The sequence below is a fragment of the Nipponia nippon genome, unplaced genomic scaffold (genome assembly GCF_047370975.1).
Source record: "Nipponia nippon isolate SJK-2023a ecotype South Korea unplaced genomic scaffold, ASM4737097v1 scaffold_7, whole genome shotgun sequence".
NCBI lineage: Eukaryota > Metazoa > Chordata > Aves > Pelecaniformes > Threskiornithidae > Nipponia > Nipponia nippon.
In genome coordinates, this window is record NW_028262391.1 from 45,609,703 (window position 1) to 45,625,137 (window position 15,435).

The 15,435-nt window shown below is 38.0% G+C and overlaps 1 protein-coding gene across 3 annotated transcripts in view; it reads left to right on the forward strand.

Annotated features, from left to right (window-relative positions):
• Nucleotides 1-15,435, forward strand: part of CDH8 (cadherin 8) — a 402,754-nt gene that overhangs the window by 234,078 nt on the left and 153,241 nt on the right. The gene's annotated exons all lie outside the window — the stretch shown is intronic.

The window sequence follows — 15,435 nt, forward strand, 5'->3', positions numbered from 1 at the left end:
TTGCAAAACCATACAGGGACTCATTGAACCACAGCAAGCATCTGATTTCCTAGCTGTCGGCTGAGTAACCTCCCCTTGATCTGTTGTGTTCTGCAGACAGCTAGCCATGAGGCAGCTTGGATCTGAGGTCAGGGGTCTTGCTCCGTGTTAGATTATTGCAGAGATGAAATCCTGATGAAATCATGAAGTTGCTGGCACAGGACCAGTTAGACACCATAAAAAAGCCAACTGGCGAAGGGTCCTTCCTGGCCAAAGGAAGACTGAGGTCCCCAGGGCATGCCTCCACAGGCTCTTAGGAGTGCCTGAGCAGCTGAACGAAACTGATATTCTTTGGGATTTAATAATATGTTAATTTTACTCAGCTACATATAGGGATCCAGAAACAATGAGTTTCTAAAGATTTTTTTTGAGGTTTTTTGTGAAAAATATTTTCTGCAAAATATTTTAAGCTTGACTCTGCCTTACCTCAAAGCAGCTTGTTCTCTCTGCAGGTTTACAGAACACTTTCCGTTTCCTTCCTGACGTGTTTTTTGGGTTTGTTTTTGTTTTTGTTTTTTTTATTAAACACTTTTAACAACATGGAAAACACGCTAAGTATACTTTACAAAAAGTGCCAGTGGTAATAGTTCCATGGCCATTTATATTACTTGAGAATCTGACCCCGTATTCTAGCAAGTAAAACTTTTTTCTATTTAATATGTTTTTTGGTTGGACTAACAGTATACAAGGATCTGACTAACTTCATGGCGTAGAAAAGAACAGGTTATGTCTATTTGTAAGTAAAAGCTAACATTTTGCATTTTAACAGGGAAGGAAATGAACAGTGGCAGTAAAAACACATCTGCCAGAGCAGAGCCTAGTGGCAAAAGTTACCTCTTGTTAGTGTGATGACAGTAGCCAGATGTCACACAGTTAGGGGCATTTGCTAAAATCTTTTTGAAGTAGGAACACCTGTGACCGTCAAAAGTGATAAATATTAGATAATAAAATGCATTCCTGGTAGGTGTACTGTGTAACCACCATAGTCACTGATAGAGCAATCAAATTCCTTACACTTTCCTTCAAAACACTTGCTTCTCTCTGTTTATTCCTATTTATATAGTACTTCTCCCTTGGCTGAATCTCTGAGGGCCTCTTAATTTACTTGGGATTTTTGCAGCTGTTTTCATATGTAATGTGCACTATTGCATGGTTTCCCATTTACTTTCCTGTTTTTCTTATTTTTTAGACTGATATTCTGCGGGTCTGAACTTTAAATGGCTGGAACTTTAGATTTGGTTAACCACTGGGAATTGAGGGTGCATCTTTCTGTATAGTTGCACATTTGCTTGGTGTCAGCTGGGTGTTGCCCCATTGTAAGTAAGGAAATCATATGCAATGAACACATTGCCATGAGTTGTGTTTAAGCATGAACATTTGAAATATCGTTCTGTGGTCTTTGCTTTCCTCAGTTTCAGTGAATCTGAGGAAGAGTTTTAGGCTTTTGAGAGAACAGAACACACAGCATGCTTGAGTTCTTTAGTCATTTGAACTTAGAATATTGCCTCACCTAAAGCAAAAAATCCGCCCCAGAATCCAAACTCATTTGTTTTGCGATAGATGATAAAAGCTTGACCACTTGTTATCCTTCCTTCTGGAGAGCTGACTATTGCCATTCCTAGCTTGAATATGGCTTGCTCTCTTTGTACAGCTTTGAAGCTGCTGGCAACTCCTTCTGTTCCCCAAAACAATAAAGAGAGTAGCAAAACACTATCCTATTGCCATGGAGTAAGAATGTTGTCTTCCATAACTACACTGCTTTCAGACATGTCTTTGCACATTTTCAATTCCAACAGGATATTAAGATACCCTCTCTGTATCTGTGTTTAAATGGAGACAGATGCAATTCTGCGTTTTGGGGGAAAAAATATGATTACACTTTTAGTTTTTGAATAAAAATGAAATTACTAAGTCCTTGCTATATGAAAATCCACTGTTTCCATTTGATGCATCGATAGTGACCTCTGGGGTTGCTGTTCTGCTTCTCAAGGGGATTCTGTCTCTGCTATTTTGGCTGGACTCCAGGTTTGGATGACAATTTCAAGGTTACAGTTTGTTTATTTTCTTTATCCAGAGACAGGGGAGATCAATCCTAATCTATAGAGAGATGGAATCCCAAATGTCAGAGTGCCAAAGGCTTGACCCTTAGAAGCGCTGAGCACTCTATGCTTGTAGGCTACCATGTGGTATTCTGTACCTTACAGGCTCAGACTTACCATTACTATCCTCTACTTTGCCTTGAGAACTGAATTAGACTCTTAGTTTGCTTTCATACCAGAGGATTTTCTTCCAATTTATATTGATGCCATTGAACTCTTTCCCAGTAAAGTGGATAGCAGCATTCACTAATTTCTCTTCATTCTTCAAGGTAATATTGGAGACTTACTGATTGTTTTTCTTTTTTCCTTAGATACTTTTCCACTAGCCTTTTCTGCTCTTGCAATCTGTGATCCTTTGTTTTCCATGTTAGCTCAGAAATATAAGAAACCAGGCTACCTGAATAACTGGTTCAGTCAGCAGCATCCTTTTTTAAGAGCTAACCTTTGGTCTTTGATAGACTTGAGACAATGCTGAATAATGGAAGGCACTACTTGTTTTAGTGTTGTCAACAACAGCAAAGAGAAACATAAAAAAACTGTTTCAATTCTTTCTATTTTCTATCCTGAAGACATTTTCTTATGGCCATTTAAGTGGAGGTATCCCTCCACCTCCCTGATGCTCTGTGACCTTTAGCAGTACCAAAAGGAAGCTCAGTACTGGTGACAGTAGGGAGATGTCAGCAGACTGCAGAACCTGAGTGAAAATATCCAAGCACAGCACTTCGCCGGGATGAGTGAAATCCTATTTTTGGAGAAGATAACATCATAACCTTTTCATTTTCCTTTCTATTTTTTTCTTGGTGACAGACTGACAAGCCTAGAGAATGAAGTTGTCTATTCATAGAACAGGTTCAGCATGGGCAACAGCACCGATTGTTTCCCATGTTGCCCTGCTGGCGTTTCTCAAACCTGACCTCAAGAGGCTGCTCTGAGATGGAGGAGTTCAGCCACCAGTCCAGTGTCCTTTTCCTCTCTGAGACTGCTGAGATGACTGATGCTCAATGCTAGTGCAAAAGTGGTTCTGCAGAGTAAACAGCTCTCTACTAAGTGCACTGATCACTAACCAGCTGAGTCGTTCGTAGCTTTCAGTTCCTAACAGCTGTCTGATTTCCTACCCCAGCCAAATTTTTTCTTCTGTCTCCAACTTTTTGTGCTCTTAACCACTGCTCACACTTTGGCATAATTAAAATCTTGTAGCAGAAGATGAGTCTTCTCTTATGCAAAATTATTTTAAGTATTACTAGTATGGTAAAAGAAATAAACAGGAAAATGTGGCATCAGTTTGCAAGCTGTTGTTTATTTAATGTATGTTTACTATAGACAGCAGGTTATAACACAGGTTAAGAAAAAGACGTGCCACAAATGAATCCCTTTCCCTTTGATAAATAATTCCCCTTTCCTAAATCTTTTTTTCAGTGTTGATGTTAGTATCATCTCCATTTGTTGTATGTAAAAGATACTGCTTTCTGATAATGAAGATATTAGTCATACAATTATCAGAACTGTTGCTTCTGAGCATTTATAACTGAATTTGGGGGCCCTTGCAGCAAGTATGCAAGAGAATGTGCACAAAGGGGATGATCTTGCTGTCCCTGCTCTTGCTTGTGTGGATTCTCACCCATCGACTCTGAGAATGAATAGCAATAAAGACTATCCAGAATCAAGATAGGATAATATCTAATAATTTCCTGAACAGACAAAGAAAGTTTAGGGTGACTTTAAGAGGGTATTACTATCTCAACTTTAATGATATGATACTATATATTAATTTAAAATCCTCAACTTGAAAATATTCTTGTGGCCTCCACTCTCAGTCCACACAAACCTGCTAAGACAAAGTACCTTTCTAGGCTAGAGAGAGCCATCAGTCAGCAGCGCACAATACATATCAAAGACATCACAGTTCCAAAGGTATCATTAATACCAATACAGAATAGAGTGCACTGCAGCTTTTAATATCTCATCTGAACGAAAACCACACAGTAAATCGCACTTTGCCTAGCTGAGGAGGAAGGGAAGCATGCACTCTAAGATTTCTCAAGGATGAGCACAATTTATATCTGTTCAGACGGTATTACTTGAGTTTATATTTGCCTATGGATCACTCCAGTTATTCCTTTAGGAAATAAAGCACTATACTGTCAGTCTTCAAAAATACGTATTGTTAACATTAGCTTTACTTTGCATTAAACATTTAAATTATATATGAGGCAACTCAGGGTAAGGGTGTGCAGTGAACTGTGGTGTGGAGACTAAAAGTCTGTCTGAAGGCACTTTAACAGAGAGCTTTGTGTGAAGACCATACACCCGTCCAAACATGTCTGGGCTGAACTACAAAGCAAATGATAAATCCTGTCTTTCTCTCAATGACAGCAGACACTGACTTTTCAGAAGAGATCATAAAATGTGCTGAGCATTTGTACACCTCTATGGTATAAGGAGTCTATATAAGCATTTACCCCTTTATGTACATACATGTGTATTGGTTATGAGGCTAGCACCTGGGAGGAAAGAACACTTGGGGTGTGCTGCTGAGAAGTGTCCACTTACACTGAAGTGCAAGGGAAAGGCAAAATTACCATGGGAAAGCATCTTTGGCTTGGTGGTTCCAGCATTCCTGTCTCTGCTGGCAGTATCTTCACGTTTTATTTGTCAGCCTAACCAACGTAGAAGGAAGATGTGGCAGTGGACCCTTTTAGACTATACAGGCTACTGTGTATCACTGAAACATGCACCCAGGTGAAATTTTAGTGGCCACACAGCTGATAAGCAGTTGCCAGGGAATTTTCAGCAATCATTTAACTGTGCTGGTTTGTACACGTGCCTAGGAAGACTCCTTTACCTTATGTTTCAATGGTGATCCATTTGACCCATAGTGTATATATTGTTCCTTACTTGTTCTACAGATTAAGCTTTTTATTTGTAAGCGTAGTGTCACTTTTCACTGTTCTGAACCTTGTCAGTTAGAAACAGATGCTTTATCTGTGGAAACTTCAAGGCAAAGTAAAACATAACACTAGTGGAAGCTCACTTGTTATTTCTGCTGCCTCTTGAGCCTTAGTTAAATGAAGTGGTAGGATATGACACTGTGGAGAAACTTGCTTTTTTTTTTTTTTTTTTGGTAACTATTCCAAATAATGTCATAACTTATTTCCAGGAGATTGTTCATTAGGCAGGTACCGAAGTGAAAGCTCAGTGCTTGTTTGCTTTGTAACGTTCTTTTACTTGTGCACTGAAAAGAATACTGTAACAATGTGACTGACAGCTACACATAATGGAATATGTGTTTATCCCTGTTTATATTTGCAGCATCATGCATGTTAATTAGAAGACTGTATCTCCAGTGCACTCTTATCTGCCAAATGTAAATGTTACCTAGTTTTAGATGAGTTGTCCAATGTGTAAACAAGCAAACTAGACTTAGTTCAATCTTTTTGATAACTCTCAAGAAGACTCTTTCACTAAGATTTGATTCATATGATTCTTTAATATTCTGCACAGTATTTGCACTGCATAACGGTAGTACTCCTGCCAGCAACCCTATGCATCTGTCTACCAGGAAATAACATATCTGTAATTATAGCATGGGTGATGACGGATAGATGAGTGGGAAATGGTGAGGGATAGTGGGAAGACAATCATAGCAACAAACCACACAATCTGCAGAAGGCAAGTCAAAAGAATATTAGAAAACTAAACAAGAGTTTGCAGGGATTAAATCAGAAAAAAGTATTACTGTGGTAAACAGAAAGAATGGCTTAACTGGAAAAAGGACAATAGCTAAACGGATAGGGCCTCATATTTGTGTGCTTGTAAATGAAGAGAATTTCCACTTAAAGCATCATTAAATTGTAGCCTCTGATAAATCTGAAATGCTGATGAGTTAGATTTGATTTGTTAGTGTTTGCCATTTGATTTTAATCAGTGTTTCTGCAAGTGCGTGTAACCTATAGTTTTTCAGTGGAAAGCTGAGACATACAAGCTACCTGGGTGTGTGGTTTGTGTGTACAGCCAAGGCAGGAAGAACAACCGGAGTATACTGAAGAGGCATAAATGTTACTTTGCAATGCCATAATTATAGGGAGACATTAAAAGCTTTGGAGGTGTGCTGGAGAAAGAAATTTCTTTCTGGTAGGGCTATAACCTTGTTGTGGGTCGAACTGTTGCCTGGCATTTGGTTTGATCCAGGAGCTTTTTGCTGTAACTCTTCCTTGGATTTCTTTTTGTAGAATAATAGTAAAAGTCTAGAGACAATAAGCTGAGATAAATTAATGTAAGGAAAAGAATTTGTGATATTGACACAGGGATGATGGGTGGGTTGTATTCCTTGCAAAGCTTTTACCCTCCAATCCTTTGCAAGCAAACTGACCCTTTCTCTCGCTTGCAAGGTGCTGACCTTCCCTGAAGATTTCCTGATAGTTTCCAACTGTTGCTTTTACACCTGTGTTCTGTCAGCGATAGCAAGGGAGGACTCATCAGTGCGGGCTAGTAGCTGATCTTTGAACACACTGTCCTCTATACCCTTTTTAATAGGGTTAGATGTTAAATGGAATGCTAGAAACATGGATGGTAATAAGCTTTATTTGTGCTAGCTTAACCTAGTTCATTAGCACAGATAGAGCCAAGCTAGTCCTAGAAAAAGAAAAGAAAAACTGAAGAAAAATGCTTAGCGAAAATGCATCCCTCACCAGCCCATCCAGGCAGGGAGTTGAGGCATGTGGAAGTACAGATTGTTCTCTCCTGAAAGCTGACCTTGAGCTGAAGAGGTAACATGTGGCTCCCTTCTCGCTTTTTCTGTAATTGCATGGCTATCAAAAAAACAAAGAACTCTGCTGGGTTTTTGTTCATATCTTAAAGGCATTTTACTAAAGTAATAGATAAAAAAGAAATATGTTAAATAAAAACATTTATTAGAGGACATAATTTTAAATATTTAATGATATAATTAAGTCTTATTAATGTAATGGTCTATTCTTCAGCTTAAAAATTCACAAGGTTAATTTCCCTTTCATCTTTATTATGCAATGTTTGCCACAATTATTTGTTATATATTCTTATAAATATTTGATGAATATTAGAGATTTTAATTTAAATAAAAATATGGGTTGTCTTTTACCACGGTGTTACTCCAGTGTTAAGCTGGAATTAGTGAAATTAACACAGTAGTGAATCAGGCCCTACTATTCCTTCACTTATGCTACAATTGGCTTATTTGACTTGAGTAATTCATGGAGAACGCTGCCTTTTGCTACTGTCTCTTTACTTCAAAGGGCTTGCAAAGAAGCTGAGGATCAACAAAGAACAGAACTATTAGCCATGCCATTTATATGTTGTTTCCCAGGGGGACATTATTTCCAGCACCTCAGTCTCAGATACTTGTTGACTTGATTTTACTACTATTTAACAATAAACACGACCTATGAAAGTTCTTAAATGAATGTGGAATACATATTTCCGGAGGTATTTACTTGATTCACTAAATTACTGGCATTAAAACTAGTTGTTTTCAGTAAAATAATTCTTCCTCTGTACGCTCTTTTTTAACTACTTTCTGAAAAAGAAAAGTACTTCAGCATTAAGTCCTGGGGATTTAAATGATTTATATTCTCCTTCATTAGCAATATTCGTTACATATGCACCAGAAAATATTTTTTATGGGAAATAGGTGTTTTATTCTGCCACAGCATTACCTCTTTTTTTGTTGTTGTTGTTTTTTGTTTTCCTTCAGATCAGTCTGCCAAACTACGTCAGCAGTTCCTGAAAAAAATCACTTTATGGGCAATTTGTTGACTTACCTTTGTAATTAAATAAGGAAACAAAACAAATCTCTGGAGAAAAGTACTTTGAAATAAGCATATACTCCTAATGTGTCACTGTGTTCAGAATGGAAAAACAAATATGATTTGGGCTAGCAGGCAAATTTTCAGCTTGTGTTGCTATTAGATTTGGGTTATGGGGTATGCATAACTACCTTTCTGGGAGTTTCTTCAGGTGGTATATGCTGAAACCTGAGGCTCATGCTCCTTTTCCTTTTGCTTCTATTAGTAACCGCAGGTACCTTTAGTTTGTTTACCTGCTATCATTGTCACCCTCACATGGACATCAGATACGCTGTTTCTACTCTAGTTAAGGAAGGCACCTTCATGAAGAGCTGGTCTAAACTTAAGACATTTGTTGTTCAGAACAGAGATGACAGAATGCTGTCAATTTTAAGTTACCCATTCTATGGCAAGGAGATACCCTTGCCACTGAATGGCTTTTTCCTTTCATTATGTTATCTAGCAGGTATATTTTGCTACCGCTGTAATATCAGTTCATCCATATCACTGCACTGTGGTGAGAGCTGAACACAGTCTGGATAAGTTTACTCAAATCTGATGGTAATGAATGCAGTTTATTTTCCCAAATCACCACCAAGACCCATCTAGCCCCTACTAACATGTATGTTAGGTCTGTACTTGCTTTAAAGTATGAGAGTCTCTTTTCTGGTATTGTTTCTGGAATAAATCTAGTTGTTGCATTACTGCCATCATGTTGCCTGGGTGCAGCATGGATATTAAGATACATTAAAATAGGTTGTTAAGTGTTAGAAAACTGTGTATTGGCATACTGTGATATTTAGTTTTCTATTCTGTTAGCCTCACATGTATGCCAAAACTGTGTTAGAAAACTGTTCTCTACGGAATGCACGAGGAATAGTTAAGTTACAAAAAATAACATTCAAAAGAGACAACGGGCTAAGCAGGGAAGAGTCTAAGCTAGCAAACAGGAAACAATCCTGTTGGCTTCTCTCAGCATCTCACTTGGAAAATACAGCCCTAGCTCAGATACAGGGGTGATGACTCTTTCCATTTATAGGAAGTCCTACTGATTTTACAGTTTACAGAAGATTCAATTCTCTCACCTTGTGGCATATCCCAAGAATTTCATCTCTCCTGTGATCCACCCATCCCTCTTATATCAGCTCTCAATTAGAAGCCATTAAAAATCTGTTTTATTTAGAGTATTCTTAAGCTTGCTATTATGGAATTTTATGGTAAATCCTACTTGCAAGTGAATACTTGGCTCCGAAGTCAGACCACAATGAAATGAGGAATGGGAAAAAGTCTTCAATGGTCATCCCCCCTTCCCCCCCCCCAATTAACTCATTTGTGCAGTGGAGAAAGTCAGGTGGGTACCTCAAGTGTTAAGCCTGCTTTTTAAATACAGGGGAGCCTCTTAGAAATATGATTAAATAAGTTAAACAAGTACCCCTTGCAGGTACATTTACTGATATTTTTCATTCTTTGTTCTCAGAGCTGCACCTACTTCTCCAGACTATTACCTCCCACCATACTCTTTCTTCCCATCCTCCCTTTCTTCTTTATCTGTTGTCAAGCAGGCTTCTTCTGCCCTGCTGATGTAGCAGCTAAACAGCTAAAACTGCTTGGCCGCATGCATTGCCTCCTGTAGCCAAAAAGCAGCATTGTACAGAACTTCCTACCACTGACAGACGTGCACAACTTGTCCAGCCAAGGAATGTCAGAATTTTGACCAAGCACATCAGTGTAACGGAAGGACAGATTAATCCTGCTGTTAAGGACAGATGAGAACACATAGAACTTGTTACATGTGTAATTTCTTAATTTATATTCATTATATATTATATTAATTTATATTCATGTAGAAATACTTATTTTCTAAACTGGTGACAAAAAGTACTTTCATTACAGCCTTATTCAATCACTTGCTGATAAAGAATGGGATATATGTGTCTGTATAAGAGTACTTCAATTTTTCACAAATTAGTGTGCATTTTTAGAGGGTATTTGTGTTTGCCTGGAAGAGCTAAAAATAACTTTCAAAGCTAGGATTATCAGTGGTGTCCAGCACTTTAAAAAATATATTAAAAAAAAAACAAACAACAACAACAAAAAAAACCAGAGGGCCAAACACAAAATTCTGCAAGCATAATTAGGAGTTTTGTTGTTAAATCTTGTTTGAGGGTCATGTTTTGCTAAAGAATATGTTAATTTCCTTTTGCAGATAGAGAAGACTGTTGTTTTCATTTCGGTAACACTGAAAACTGATTGTATCTCAACAACATTTGCACAATGTCCGGAAGAATTATTGGGCTTTATTTAACTAATACCTGTGAGAATAAAAACTTGACAGCAAAGGGGGTGATTTGATTTTACATAGAGGAAATAATTCATTTATATCCACACAATTAATGCAGTGAACACTGAATTTCTCTTTCCTCTGAGAAGAAAAGCAGTGTTACACATTACCTTGGGATTTAGAAGAGTGGCTGTTAGGAAAAAGAAAAAAAAAATTATTTTAACCTGCTTAGTTACTGCACACTAGAGGGCACTTGAGGTAGAGCAAAAAATATTTGCACAGCTACTGAAACCAATTCAGTTACCTATATTCACATGGCATATTGAAAACTAAAAGCGAAAGATTAACTTTCCAAATTGTATTCAGAACATAATGCACAAAAAACCTGTTCATTGCCTTGCTTGATATCATTTTCTTTTGTCTTTATCTTAGTGTTTGATGTACAGAAGAAATACTTGTTTTTCTAATAGTCAATCTGACAGCAACTAATCAAAATTGCAAACGGTACCCAAGGAGTAATAAAACTTGATACTGTGTTTTTATTTTTATGCATTCCATAATATCATTGGTGCATATGGTACAGAAATTAGTAGTTGGTTTTTTTCTATTTTAATATCTCCACAGTGAGGGGGGCTCAGAACTAGTTATGTTTTATTTTACTAAATGGAGTCATTCTGGGATGGCAAAAGGATTTGCTAAGGGCCCAAAAGCCCCAGTGCTGCTGTTGGGTTAAACCTTTGTTTCTGTTTGACAGTCCAGGGCTGGAAAAGGAATTTGCATGGTTATAAGAATGTGTGTGTCCAATCAAGGCAAAAGTAACTTAGTCAAAATCAATGCATTTATTTCTTCCCATGTATCGAGTAACAAGGGAATGGATTTTGATTAGATGTCTTTGACAGAAGGCCAGACTGGAAAGCAAGTATTTTTGGGTGATTGAGAATCAGTTTTGTCACTTATGGATGCTGCTGCTTTATGGTCTGTTCTTTCTTCAGTGGGGTTTTTCAAGCTTTCTGTACCAGTGTTGGATATTGAATTTTAACCATTTTTGATCTCTGTAAAGACCTGGCATTTCTTTACAAATTCCTCACATAAGTTTCTCACTGTTTCTAGTTTTCCCTGTTAAAATGAAACCATGAATTTCTGTCAGTACAAAAAAAAAAAAAAAACACCACCACCCACCAAAAAAACCCTACTCCAAATCATATACCTTTATCTCATGGACCATTTCTATAATTTCCTTTGTTTTAATCTATAGTATCAGTTGTAAGCATTATATAATGGAACCTTTTCAAGTCGCAGATGTCTTCAGTGACTTCCCAAACACAGAGGATCATTATGTTTCATGATAACCAACTTGTCATAACTGTATACAAGCAGGTTTTAAAGGTTGCAAGACGGTGATAAGAACCTATGTTCTAAAGGTAATTATGTCTCTGTACTGTCATAGTGAACTGATAAAAGTGCATATTTTATTCAGAAACATTCTGGACTTATCTTGTTTCTTCTTACTTTATGGAATGTGAACTCTAGCCTTTCAAAGCGAATTAAATTTAGGAATAATCCCTCACATAACTTGAGTAAAAGGTACAAACTAGGTAGAGCGTTTGGATATTGCCTGGGAAAACAGCATTGAATTTAAAGCTTTAATAGAATAATGGTAGGATACACCACCATTCTGTAAGCCTGCTTTAATAACTTTCAGATCAGTTATTAATTTTATATTATTAATACTACTTTTAGGTGGCATGCTAGCGGTAATCCCTGTAAGCAAAAGTTTTTTGCATTAAAAGTAATTTATCTTAATCAAGTAATTCACACTGGACTCATTAACCTCAGGTAATTTTGGTTCAGGCCCTATATTGTGCATTAAAAACTGAAATGAGCTACTGATACTTTGAGGAAAATATCTCATTACTAGGTGATCTGATGGAATAAAATCTGAATATGAGGAATTAACACAGTCGTTTCTTTTCCAGGCATGCTTCCCTTCACTCTCCTCCCCACCCCTTTCAAGTTCCTGACTTTTGCATTGTTATTTAAATGAGATGATGCTGAACATTTACATCAGCAGCAGCCCTTGTAAGGCTGTGTTGTGATTGAGTTGTCCCTTAAGAGCTCGTTTCAAGTCACTTCTATTGAATATTTTTAAGCAGTAAGGTCTAAATTCTCTGTCTTCAGAAAACAGTTTATTGCACTGCTTTGCAATGCTGAGGAACAAAGAATAATATGATAATCAACAACTATTTTCACAAAAATATAAAAGGGTGAAAAGATGCTTGCATTCCATTATGCCACACATTTTTAGATGATAGACAGATATTTCTTGTCTGTATATGAATGAAAAGTCACACTGGGGTTTTACTCCTCCTTACTCATAAAAGCAAAGTAATATGGAAGAAAATCTCCAAGTTCTCTTCCAAGCAGAGGTTCATTTTTCTCTCCCCCTTATCAGTCACAATCAAACACACCCCACCCCCCCCCAAAACAAACCACCAAAAAATCCTAACAAAAAACCACAACAAAACGACACAAAAAAGGGACACACACCCCAAAACCACCACCCCCCAAACTAGAAACCAATGCATTTTTGTGAAGCTTCTGTATATTTTTTTCTGGTACAAAGATTTAACATTAAAAATTGAATTCCAGTTTGATCTAGGATGCAGCCACATACATTTTGCAGATTTTTTTTTTTCTTCAATACAGTTATTAAACTAAAAACCTTGATCCCACTTCAATCAGTCAGAGCTGCTTTTTGCTTAAAAAAATGAAATGACTATTTAGAAGATAGAGGAAGTATCTTCCTCGTAATATATATTTAAGAGGAAACAATTTTTAGCAAGCATACTCATCAGTGCTATGTGACACTGTGTGTGTATGTGTATATATATATATAACTATGATAAATATCATTAAATCATTTAATTTGGATAGGATGCAGAAAGTTGTAAATGTTCCTTTGCTATTCCAAGATTATTTTAAAATTACATATGAATCCATACACTTCTTCCTGTCAAGACTTACTCCATCATCTGAAAGGCTTTCCAGCAGGGGAATCCATGGATGACATAATCAATTTTAACAAGACACTTACAACCCTCTCCTAGAACAACTTGAGGATGAAAGAGCATAGCATTTGCCCCAGTAATTTCCAACTGCAAGAAAGGTCACATAGAACAAATGGCAAAAGTCAAAGGTTGAAATCAAAACAAAAACTAAACTTTTAAGCTGTACTTGGAGGTGTAACCTCTACCATTAGCTTTCTTCCCACACACAACTGTACTACCTGTTTCAAGCACAGACACAAGGGATCTAACCCATTCTTATTAGTGAGAATTTTTATTCTTGGTTGCTTGCATTAGGTATTTTTAATAGAAATGAAAACAAGGTATGCAACTACTCTTACTGAAACTTCAAAAAGTTTGAAAACTGTCATTAATTACCAGGAGTAAAGGCAGGCTAAACATCCTCATGTTTCCTTGTGGCAGCATCTATATTTTCCCTGTATTGTTCAGTTGGTGGAGGGATGGGGGAGAAAAATACTGTTTACCTCACTGGAACCCCAGATAAAGGGAAGCCACATTTCTGATGTTATCTATTGCACTGCAAAGTGTTTTGTATTTCCCTCAAGGCTCTCTGCCTGCTTCAAGTAAGTATTGTGTATTTTATATCCATCCTTCTCCAAGGAATCATCCCAGGCTCACAGCTTGGAAAGTAAACGTTTGGGCTGCAGGAAGCAAGGAAATAGTTAGATGTTTCTTCATTGCCCTTGAAAAACATCATTCTGGGTACATTTTGCTACATTCTGATGAGTTTGAGACTTTTCAGAATGAGCATTTGTGCAAGAAGAAATGCACCTGTTATCTGCAATAACTTGCATTTAGTTAAAATAAAGTGAAGCACGTAAGAGCTCCAAATGCAGGTCTCTCCCTTTCTCTCGTTCACTATCTTGCATGCACGCACACATAGTATCAGCATGAAAAATAAGATTAACTGTCATGAAACTAAATTATATGGTATTCTTACTATATAGAGAAATATTAGGGTCCACTCTCTGTAATCCTAGATAGATCTTCAACAATATAGTCATCTTATTTTTTGCTTAAGCTTAAAAGGTTTTTGGATTTTATGAGTGAGTTTCAGATGGCCAGCCATTTAAAAATAAAGTTGAGCCACAAACCAGCTTTAATAATAGAGAACCACACTGAATGCTTATCTTAAACACAATGTAATACTGCTCAAGGAAAGTTAGAGAAAGAGGATGAAACTGAATGCACTTAAGCTTTCACAACAGTACTAGTTAAGAGCTGAATCAGTCCTCCATTTTAAGAGTAGTCGTCTGTACCTGACCATGTCTATACCTTCTGCTCCTAGCACAATACTGACCCCTTCTCTATTGGTAAATGGTAAACTTGGGAAAAAATACAGGTTGTGGTAACATTTAGAGCTATGATGTATGTAATTATTAAATAGAATACATTTAATCTGCCCAGAGATAATACATGCAGCATACAAAGAAAGAAAGCTCAAAGTCAACTGATAAAGAAGGTGGGGAAAGGGGTCACTTTGACCTCTCACGTGGCGGTGGCCGTGGTGTTCCTTAGCTCTCTGCAGGGACACTTTGCTGTTGGCCCTGCCTGGACCCGTGCTGAGCCCTCAGAAGGGATGAGTGACCTTCAGCTCTTTAAAGTCAAAGGCAATGCTAAGGGTCCTTTAGCCTCTTTCCAGCACTTCACAAGCTGGGGCTGTGCAGGTTACCAGCACTGTCAGTCACAAAGAGGACTTGGAAACTGGGTGATGGTCAACAACTTACTGTACTGCGGTTGCCCTTCAGCCATCTCTTGCTGTGTGGAGGTCTTGGCTCTGTTCTGCGTTTTAGGCTGGTTCAGGCTCCTGCTTATAATTTGATTGCCACCCTTGGCTTTAAAACAGTACAGGAGATTTAAATGCCTGCAGTTCTTTAGGGTTTGTTTGGAAAAGGGTCTTTAAGGGATGCCCTCCTTGTCCCCGGAGCGTCTGTCACGGAGATGAACAACTGCCTCCTGCCCCTCCCGCCCGCTCCTTGCCCCTCCGCAGCCCTCTCCAGGGTCCTGCCTCCTCCCGCGGCCCCCCGCCCTCCCCGCGCCGCACCCCCGATCCCGACCCGCTGTGCCCGCAGCCCGGCCGCTGCCCGTCTCCCGGCGGCCCCGGCCTCCCC